The 8,296-nt window shown below is 50.7% G+C and overlaps 1 pseudogene; it reads left to right on the plus strand.

Moving 5' to 3' along the window:
- Nucleotides 1–5,337: 5,337 nt before the first annotated feature.
- LOC111739531 lies at nt 5,338–5,456 on the plus strand (annotated as a pseudogene).
- The last annotated feature ends 2,840 nt before the right edge of the window (nt 5,457–8,296 follow it).

The following is an 8,296-nucleotide window of genomic DNA, read 5'->3' on the forward strand; positions in this document are numbered from 1 at the left end:
GGCTGCCTCTCTGGGAGGAGCCGAGGCAGACCCTTCTCACCTGTGGCTGCGTGAAGCCTCACTGCTACCTCCAGGCTGGCATGTGACCCATTTTACAGCCCTGAAGTCATTTCTAAGGGGAGGTGACTTACTCAGGGTTTCCCATGTGTTTCTGAGGATGGAGCCCGTTCTGACCCGGGCTGTCTGCACTCTCACAGGAGGCCGAGTCTTGGTTCAGGGACCATAAGAGTCTGAGATGGCTGGTGTCAGCCTCTGCCTCCCCCTCCCCCAGCTGCAGTCATATCCGCTGTTTGGCCACGGGCGTGGGCTCTGTAGCACCTCCTTGGGGGGAAGCTGGCATTGTATTCTCAATGGTCGGTTGTGGAAAAATCACACACCGAGCTGAGTAAACAGAGAACCAGGGGATGCAGCCATGGGAACTGCTGGGTGGAGGTGGCAGTGGAGGCCATGGGAGGGAGGCTGTGGCTTGGCCCAGACTCACTTTGGAGCCAGGAATCTGCCAAGACAGATCCAGAGGACCTAGTGGGTGGCCTGAAGAGATCTGACGCTCAAGGAGTTCCCCGAGGTCACCCAGCGAGCCAGGGCCAGGGCCGAGGGCAGCACCCTGGCCTCTCAGCTCTGGCTGCCATGCTCTCTGCTCTCCCAGCCAGAGATGCCTGCAGAGAAACAGCAGGTATTTCTTTCTGAACTAAAAGGAGGTTTGCAGACAGTCCTAATCCTTCATATTCCAGACCTTGACCTTGACTGATGCCCAGAGCAAGGAGACACCAATACCCAGGGGGAACTGAGTGTAGTTCCAAGGACCACTTCGTGCTGTTTCGTTAAAGCCCTTCACAATCTCCAGGATGATGTTAGTACCTGGGAGACATCGGCACACAGAATACATGAGCCCATGGGCAGTGTGAGCACATGGGAGGTAGTCACACTCAGAAGGTGTTAAAATCAGAGATTCAGTGGGATGGATAAAACTTATGATATACTACCTGTCCTTCCTTACTAATGGCCTAGTGAAGGGGCACCTTTAAGTGGATGATGATTCACTCTGAGATTAGAACTGGGGAGAGAGGCAAGCTGTGGCTTTCCTAACTGTGCTTCCTTACATGAGGTGTGGCCACATGTCTCTGGAAGTAGCTGGAGCCTGAACCCTCCCAGAGCTTGGGGATGAGGTCGGTTTGGTCTCGGGAAGCTACCACTTCCTGTTTCTAAGAATAAGGATCTTGAAGGAAAAACATTTCCCTCAAGAGTCTTCCAGCCTCCCAGGAGGGAGATTTGTTCAAGGCCATGGGCCCTCACCTAGCCCTGCGTCATCCCATGAGGCGTTGTGTCCAGGCTGCTCCTCACTCAGCACTCACTCTGTGCCCTTGTACCTCTTCCCTGAGGTGGTCTGCACTGCTGAGTCTCCTTGGGGCCTTGGAGCCTCCTCCCCTCCTCTCCAGGACTGTCACAGCGGTTCATACAGAGCTGAACCCCTCTTAGTGCCCCCAAGAGGAGGTCCCCAACCTGGCATACTCCCACAGCCGTGGTGGCCTCTGTGTGCCTGCTTGCTCAGCCTCCCTCCTCCTACTTCAGCACCTTGACTATCCTTTGGGGAACCACCCCGACCTCAGCTTCTGCGTTGACCTTTTCCCCCTTCCTGTACCCCACACCTTCAGAGCACATGACTCCATATAGCCAACTGGAGCATTACAAGGATTCGTTCAGGAATGAGCACAAGACCCATGTCTTGTGGGAGCCCAATATGAGACTCAAATCAGGGGTTTTTGATGAAATTGTTGGCAAAGAGAATCTCCTTCCTCTGGGGTGGACATGTAAGTGAGATGTTAGATGGAATGCTGGCAGCCATTTTACCACCACGAGGAGAGAATCCTCTTGAAAACAGAGCCATCACAGAGGAAACAGCCCAGAGGTGGAGAGAAATAAATTCCTAAAGGCATAATTTGAAAACCCTTTATTTAGTCATCTCGTCCCCTGGACTTTTCAGTGAAATGAGTCAATAATTTTCCTTTTGTGCTTTAGTTCATTTACATTGGGTTTCTGTCCCTTGCAATTGAAAGAGACCTGGCTCATCCACCACGTCTATCTCAGACTCTCTGCTGGATCCATGGAACCTTCTGGATGCCCCTTTCCTTTTCTCTGGAAGATCCCAGGAATGTGGCTACCTTCTTGCTGGTCTCCATCACTCACTAAGACTAAGGGTCTGAGGGGACCAAGGAGGCCGGGCTAGAGGGATGAAAGCAAAGCAGGAGAGTTCTGTTGGGCGAGGGCTGGTGGAAGTGTGGGGGCCATGGCGGGGCAGGGCGTGAGGAGGCCCAAGGTGCAGCTGGGGAGGTTTTGTGAGGCCCTGAAGAAAGTGAGATTCAAGGATCTGGTAAGACCATCCTATTCATCCCTCACTGTGCTGATGAAGTGACTGAGGCCAGAGGGGCAGGGACTGCCCAAGACCCAGCAGCTGACCAGGGCTCAGTCTTCTTAGGGATTATAGGGGAGCAAGTGGGGCTCTGCCTCCCTCCCCATCCCTACCCTCACCCCCCTTCCACCTCCATACCCAATGCCAACTCTGTGGAAGGTTTCTTTTGAGCCAAAGTTTCTACCTAAAGCATTGTGAAAACACCACAGGCTTGGAAGGAAGGAGAGAGCCTTAGAGACCACCTGATCCCACCTATACATCCCCATTCCCCAGCTGCTGTGCAAAAGGGGAAACTGAGGTCCAGAGAGGGACTAGATTCTGCCAGAATTTGCAGAGCAGGTGTGGTCCCAATGCAGCCTGGAGTGAGGACCCCCTGGCTTCCAGGCCTAGAGGGAAGGGCAGGAAGCGGGGGATGTGAGGGTGAGGGCCTGAGGGCAGGCCAGGGCCAGCCATCTAATCACGGGTCTGGGTATCTGTCCCTGGCTTGGGCAGGGGTCTGAATATCCTGTAACAAGTGCTCCAAGTTCCCTTGGAGAAGAAGATGCCTCAAAAAAGAAGGCAGGCCCAAGAAGGGCAGGACTTGCCAAAGCTCACACAGCAAATGGGAAGATGGGCCAAGACTCGAGCTGGTGGCCCTGCAGCTATGATTGAGGAAGCCCCAGCAACACAATCAAGGCAATGGTTGGCACGGGGCCTTCCCAGCCCCTTCCCTTCTTCCACAACTCCTGCTCTCATTCTGTCCCCCCCACCCCCCAACCGGGTCCCCAGGGAGGGACCTCTCCTGTGGAGGGGGCGTTGCATTCTGAAGGAGGAAGCCAAAGTAAGGGCTCTAATGTGGATTCACAGACATTAGCATATTGCATACCTGTCAGCTTAGGGCAAGGGCACTCCTGCCCCTGATTAGGGCCACAGCTAGAATTTGCACATGGGCCCATGGGCAGGGCTGGCGGAGCAAGGTCCATGGTGTCCAGGGCTTGGCACTTTACTGTCCAACCATCAGGGTTCCATATGATGTGAATTTACTGAGATTTGAGTTGGGCCTGGGTCAGAGGAAAAGGTCCAGAGCAGACTCTGCTCAGGAGGCCAAAGGAAAACACATGCACACAGAATGGAACTGGAGCTGAAAATTGTTCAGCGTCTTCCTGGGAAGGTGGGTGATGGTAGGGGTGTGGGGGAAGAGGCTGGGAGAGGTTATATTTTCTCAGGGTAGAAAGATCAGATCAAAGCGCATAGACCACGCTGCACGGGGCTAGAGGGTTTTCTAGAAAGACAAGACAGTGTTTAGTGACGTCCAAGAGCCTAGCAGTGCACCTGTTTCCTCCCAACCCTGACAAGACTGTGTTTTATTATTCTCATCTAGTTTTTATTAGATTAATTGGCCTGTAAGGGAACCCTCAGGCTGTATGCATTTACCTTTCTTTTATTGCCGGTCAGATTCTCTACTTCCCCCAGCAACAACTTGCTCCATGTGCACCTGGCTGGGGTGGGTTGTCCCTCTGTCACAGGCGCTGGTTCAGCCAGTGCCAGATCCCAACACTGCCATACAAGAGCAAGAGTGTGTGGCTGCTGCCAATAGCATCCCCTCCCACATGGTTCTTATTCTGTGGCTGTTCTCTTGGCATTTATGGCAGAAAATGTCATCATACAAACAGGTATTGTTTTCATTTGCCCTCATTTATCTTCTCACTGACAACATTCCCTGTTTCATCGATACTTGGATTCCTCTCATCTCCCCCGAGCCTCGCCGTTTCATCTTGGGAAAGTCCCTGGTCTCTGCGGCTTTGCGTCCCACCTGTGCAGGTGGATATGGGAGAAAGAGACTCGGCAGCCGTTTCCAGGTCAGATATCCGGGGTTCCACTGCATCGTCATTTATAGGGTGAGGAACAGAGAGCCACAGCCTCCTTCCCCATAACTCCCCAAGGCAGCAATGCATCAGCCTGTGCTCTTAGCCTCCATAGCACACTGCCTCCTGTTAAAAACAAAACAAAACAAAACAATTTGGAATATTTACAATGCAGAGCTAGCCAGAAAGCCTTGGGAGCCAAGACCCCAAATAGGAATCATCTTGAATGGGCGCTGCCCTTTATCACAGTCCCAGACCCTCCCTGCTGTCACTGATATTTAATGTAAAATTCAGCCATTTCTTGAGGTGGGAAATTGTTTCACCCCATAGCCTATATGAACTCCGGGCTGGGACACTGCATGAAGTCTCAGGCAGGTCTGTTGTAGGGAACAGCGTTAGTTCGTTCATAAATTAAGACTGCAATTAATCACTGAGGTTCTAAGTGAGCTGTGTTTCTCCCTTTTCCTTTCTTTGTTCTCCCTGGGAAACCTGCAGGGGAGGGTGTCAGCCCCTCAGTCTGCTGGCTTCTGTCCAGCTGTTCCATCCAGCTGGGGTAACTCCAGCCATTCTGATTCAAACACAATGCCCAGGTTTGTTTCTTCTACCATCCCAAAGTCAGAGCACAAGGCAAAACCCGAGGATGAGTGAAATTACCCTTGAAACTCTCCAGAAAGGGGTGGAGATCTGGATGCCATCACTTGCTGGTTCCAGACCACTGTCTTTCTTGCCAGGCTTGGAGAAGTCTTGGTTTCTCCAGTGGAGCCCACACCCAAGGCCGTGTTTATACCCCAAGGTCCTGAGAGATGCTCAGGGAAGCAGACTCACCTATTTAATGGAAAGGCAAGTAGAGTCACCCACAGCATTTATACTCTTCCTTCCTCTTTCCCTCCCTGTCTACTCAGCACATTGCGATGAATGTGTAATGTGCTGTGACTTCTCTGTAAGGTCACAGCTGGCATTTATTGAGCACTTACCATGTGCTAAACATGATGCTAAGGACCTATATCACAGGGTGCATTCAGCTGAAGGGAGCAGACAACCCATCTCCCAGTTGCTTTGAACAAGTGCTTTTAAAATTATCTCTCAGTCTATGGCCATGCCACCCTGAACAAGCCCAATCCCATCTGATCTTGGAAGCTAAGCAGGGTCAGGCCTGGTTAGTACTTGGATGGGAGACCACCTAGGAAGACCAGATGCTGTAGGCATAAGCTGACAAGATCCTTGCAATCTATGAGGTTGACCAAGGGTTGCCTCGTCTAAAACAATTTTTTAAATAAAATAAATAAAAATAAATCATCTCTCATAGCAAGAAGTCTGGACATCGGTCATCTCAGGTGTTCTGCAGCCCTCACATCCCCCTCTGCCAACCTCCTTCTACTTGGCCATCCTCAGTTTTGTTTCTTGACAAATGGGTTGACTGACTCATTGGTCTGGGTTGACTGTAACACATACTGAGTAAAGGTGGATAAAGTTTGCCTGAGAAGGCTTCATAAAGGTTTTCTCTGTGAAGGTTAGAAGACCAGCTGCATAGTACATTTACGAAAACCTTCTGCCCTAAGTATTTTTTATGTGTACCCTAAATACCTCATATCCCAGAAACTATTATTTATATGTTATTGAGAATAAAGATGGTTTATTTTGCACGCCATTTTATCCTTGAGGATGGGCTTCACATCCTCAAGCTGGATGCCTCATGGCCACAAGAATAGCTGCTGCAGCTCCAGGTATCCTAACACTTCACAGGCAGGAAGCAGGTAAAGCAAAGGCTTCATCCTCCGTATTTTATTCAGGAAGCCCCCAGCAGACTTCCCCTTAAACCTCGTTGGCCATACATGGGTCACATTGCTGTCCTCGAACTGGAAAAGAGGATAGGCATTGCTGAGATTGGCTTAAACTATTTATGATTCGTGTACTGGGCTGGGACACTTTGCTACCTAGAGCAAAATCAGAACTCTGTTAGCAGAAAGGGGGCACCTGTATGGGGTAGCCAGCTAACAATGCCACGTATTTTCTCAGGCTCACAACAGTCCACTGAAGTGGGCCTTATTTTTATTCCCTTTTTGCAAATGATGAAACTGAGACTCGGTCCTGTTTAGTAACTTTCCCAAGATCACACGACTGGTAATGATATTGGGGTTTTAATCGTAGATCTGTCTCCTGAGAGTGTGCTCTTAATTGCCATATGCCCTTAGGTACCTGCTATCTGAGTATAACCACCCCAAGCCATGAGCCTCTTGGGGGAAGAAGGGACCACGTCTTCTCTGTCTTTGTATTTCAGCAGTGTCTTCCAATTGACAGAAGCTCAGTTGAATTGCTTTGAATACAAAATCATTCAGTTTTGATACTTGCTGTTTTATAAGATGTTTTAAAACCAAGAGTGCAAACTTGCCAACAGTATCTTTAAAAACTACACCTATCCCTTCTTGTATATTGTTTTCCATTTACCCGTGCTGGGTTCCTGAAGTCCTGGGAAGAATTCCAATGTAAATATCAATGATGGAAATCTGGGGGAAGGAGAGGAGGGTGAAAGAATAATTGAGGCCTCAAAGAGTGTTAGTTCCTCATTAACTGTGGAGTGATGGAAAATTCTTTGTTCCTGCCTATTGGCGTCTTGCCTCCAGGATCTGGGTGGGTATTGCCCTTAGCCAACTTCCTGGTCAGGTCACAGACAGTCTGATCAGAGAGAGTGTGTCTGGGGAACAGAGAGTAGAACCAGGCTGAGTCCTTGGGAGTGGATGCAAGAAAAAGATGAGCCCTGAGCATCTGTGGCCCAACAGGCCCATGCATACCACTCTACATTCATCAGCTGACTTAGCACTCGTAATGACCTGTTTCCCATTTTACAGCTGTGAAAACTGGGGCTCAGAGAGGTGAAGTCACTTGTCTAAGGCCACACAGCAGAACTAAGATTAAAAACTAAAGCCCATGGACTTCTCAGGTGGCGTTCTTTTCCTAGTCAAGGGTGATTACTATCTCAGGGACCTTGAAGAAGGTGCTGAGGGCATGTTGAGGGCCAAGAAGGACCCCAGCCCATCCTCAGAGCTTTCACTAGACCATTTAACTCAGTGGTCATGAGCAGGGGTTTTGAGCCAGAGCCCAGTCTTATACTATTTGGGGACCTGGACGCTCTTCTTTCTGTCCTTAGCACAGTGGTTAATAGCTTGGGCTCTGGGGCCAGATGGCCTTGGTTCAAAGCCCTGCTCTCGCCAGGTACCAGTTGTGTGGCCTCTACCTCATTGTGCAGCTCTATAAAGTAGGAGAATGAGAGAACCAGCTCTAAAGGCTACTTGTGAAGATTAAGCAGTGCACTCAGCCTGATGCCTGGCACTTAGCAGGCACTCAGCTCTCATTCACTTTTGCTATTTTATGCCCACAGAAAAGATAGTGCTGTGAGGTACCCGAGGCAGATTCTTCTTCAGGATACAATCCTCTCCTCCACCTCAGCAGCTGGCTTTAGGAATAAGAGACCCAGGAGGGCTTAGGCTGATTTGGGTATGCAAATAAGGTGAGGCTAACACCATGGAATTAAAGGCAAATGGAACCCAACTTGCAAATTTGGGCATTTTCATGGAGTGTGGTTTTTGAGGCCAGAGGATGAAGCCCAAGTGAAGCTCCCCACCTACCACCAACCCCCACTGTAGTCGACCAGGCCAGCATACCCAGCCACTCTGAGAGGGACCATACTCACTGGTCACACAGATGCCCTTGGTCTGCTGGGCCTGGGCCGGGTCTGCCATAAGTCACGACCTCAGGGAGGGAGCCCAGAGAAATAGAGGACATGCCAAGGTCACCCAAAGAGCTGGCAAGAGGGCAGAGAGCCCCGCCTGTGCGTCTGCCCAGGGGCTGACCATGGCCCAGGTGTCAGGTGTCTTAGGCACAGTGCCCAGCTCTGCCACACTGGGGATCTGGGTGCCTTTGCCAGCTTCCCTAACCTCTCTTGGCCCCACCTGGGGACGTGGAAGGGACCCAGAGTACTGGGACTGACCTGGCAAGAGGCAGCGCCCAGGCTCTTGGCCACAATGACAGGATATCCCCAGGGAGTTGG

Source organism: Pteropus vampyrus, unplaced genomic scaffold (genome assembly GCF_000151845.1).
Source record: "Pteropus vampyrus isolate Shadow unplaced genomic scaffold, Pvam_2.0 Scaffold50, whole genome shotgun sequence".
NCBI lineage: Eukaryota > Metazoa > Chordata > Mammalia > Chiroptera > Pteropodidae > Pteropus > Pteropus vampyrus.